Raw genomic sequence first — 2,986 nt, 5'->3', positions numbered from 1 at the left:
CTCTGTATTACTTGAATGTAGCTGGTGTTTTTCTTTTATCCTTTTCAATTGAAACATTTTTTTTATTTTTAACTCAAGCTATTGAGTTAAATAATTAATACTTTTATATTAATGATTTGCTCAATGTTTATACACATTACACACATAAGCACATACATACATATACATATAGCCAAGCGTGCATTCAGCTTTGTTGGCATTGATTTAATAACAATCAGTGCTTCTGTTACATTTGGATACAGTTTTACTTACAAGCACCTGAGGTTGTCAGTCATTTGACTGCCTGGTGCTTTGTGGCATTTTATCTGATCTACATTCTATATTATGCTAGTACTAAAACACACAAAAAATTACTATGGCATTATTAAACCTTGTGTAAGCCTTCCTTTTTATTTTTGTATTTTTATTTTATATATATGAATGTTTTACCTGCATGTATGTAAGTGTACCCATGTTGTGAAATGCCTGAAGAGACCAGAAAAGGGTGTCCAGTGCCCTGGAACTGGAGGTAATGATGGTTGTTGGACACATAGCTATGTAGGTGGTGGGAACCTAACCCATGTCCTCTAGAAGAGCAGTCAATGAACCGTCTCTCCAGTCCCAAGCTTTCTTTTTTAATGTAACACATTCTATTGATAGGGGAAAAGAAACAAAAGTTATAGGTGATCTTGGAAAGCATGGAAATTGAACTGATAGCACTATATTCAGTGCCTTTTCCCACATTTACTAAGCACATCTTCTAAAACCTTGAATTGCACAAAGTAGCTAGATGAGAATTGTTTTAGGAATTGATCTGATAAATCTGGAGACTTTGACTGAAGGAAGCATTCCTACAGCTTAGATGTTTACTCAATTTAGCAGATGCATTTTTCTGATCGTAAAAATATATACCTATATTCTTATATATAAAACATATAATGTATTTAGTTCCCTATTCCAGTTACATATCATATATGTTTCAGTGACAAACACATTTAGTATTTAGTACCTGTTCTGTGTTAGAAACTTTTCTAGGAGTTTTGCCAATAATAATTCCTTTAGTCACTGCTCCTTAGAAGTACTATTTGTAAAAGCCATTTTCTAGATCATGAAATTGAGTCACAGAGAATATGAGTAGCTTATTCAAATTTAATACAGTTGGTAAGTAATGAACTGTATAAAACAATAAGTTTGGGCTCCAGAGTTTTCACTCTACCATGCTGTCATTCGAGACGAATAGAGACCAATCATATTTAAATACTTCAATAGCACTGTTAAAAATGGCACTTGGGACATATATAGGAACTTCAAGTGTGTGTGTGTGTGTGTGTGTGTGTGTGTGTGTGTGCGCGCGCGCGCGCGTGCACGTGTGTGAGAGAGTGAGAGCGAGAGAGAGAGAGAGTGAGAGACAGAGAGACAGGAAGAGGAGGGAAGGGCAGTAGAGAATCTAATTTTAATTCATTTTTAATCTATGATCCTTCAAAATTTTAAATTGTTTGATTTTATTCTTTGAATGGATATGCAATGTGTGTACCTGTGCTTTTATTAATTAAGTCACTTTATTTATTCATGAATTTATTTAAAATATGACATGACCAAATTACATTTGTTAATTTGAGAAATTTTGAGAGATGGTTAATACAAAATGTTTTGTTTAAAAATATAGACTATAATTTTCTAGTTTCAAACCAATGTTTGATTAAAGTTTTACTGGGGAACCAATGAATTTACTGAGCTTACTTACCGAGATAATGGAGAGGTTGCTGAGGTGTGTGAATGACCTGAGAGTAAATATTCTGAAAAAATGAATAGGTCTATTCTAAAATTATTTTATTTGGAAGTTTCTATGGACATAATAGTTTATACATGATTCATGCACTTGTATACACACCTATACATGAGTATACACCCGAGCAAAATAAGCTGGAAAAGAAGTAGAGAGGAACACATTGTGTGAAGTGGAGGAACACCTTGTGAAATAAAGTACATATTTTTGGTGGATTGCATTTTTAAATACTTTCTCTTTAATTTCAGAAACTTGATTCAAACCTGCTGTTAAGATATGAGTGATAAATTCCGATTTTAATCCAGACTGTTCTCCACATAAAATAAGCTTTGCTAAAATCCAAGGACTTTGTTCTCTGAACAAAAGAACAATTCGGCTTCATAGTATGTTTACAATGAGTTCAGGAAACTTACTGTTTGAAGTCATTGAGTCAGTTATATAGGTTAACTATTTCATAGAAAACCAATATTATATTCTCCCCTATGGCCTGTGACCTGTTTAGCTTCAGGTTCCTAAGCCTGGTATCAATATCAGGTTTAGGCTCCATCCTAGAAAGTGAACCTTAAATCTAATTAAAGAGTTGTTGTTTACTCACATAATATTTGTGCCAATTTGCACTGGCAGGTGCCCTTGTCTTGGCAGAGTGAGTCAACCCCTAACATCTCAGTTCTCAGTGCTGTCTGGGTCTCTGGGATCCTCCAATATGTTTTCTGTTTGTTTGCTGGCTTGTTTTGTTTTGGTTAAGTTAATTCTTTGTCAATTTCATACATGTGTATAATTCATTAAGATTATTAGCACCTCTCACCCTGTTTTATCTCCCTCATACCAATGTTAACCTCCCCCTCTGTCCCTTTACAAGATTCATCACATTTGTGGCTTTTTGTTTGTTTGTGTGTGTGTGTGTGATCCATTTAGTTTAATCAATGCCATCTGTATGAACACTGAGGTAACTGTGGTTCCTCCTTTCCTAACCCCAGGAAATGGCTTATCAATGAGCCCCCTTGTGGCCTAACCCACAGAAAAGATTTTTTACCCAATTCTGTAAACCTGTAAAGTTGATGGCAGGAGGAGGTCATAGGAGCTAGAGGGAAATTTATTCCTGCTGATTAGCTCCACTGACATAGTATCAAAACACCTTCTAAATGTATGTGTTTACACCTATAGAAATCTCAGCCATAATCTAATAAGCCTCTCTTTCCAGAAAACTGTGATGAAGGTATG

This window comes from Nannospalax galili, unplaced genomic scaffold (assembly GCF_000622305.1).
Source record: "Nannospalax galili isolate Female #2095 unplaced genomic scaffold, S.galili_v1.0 scaffold433, whole genome shotgun sequence".
Lineage (NCBI taxonomy): Eukaryota > Metazoa > Chordata > Mammalia > Rodentia > Spalacidae > Nannospalax > Nannospalax galili.
This window is presented reverse-complemented; position numbering follows the sequence as displayed.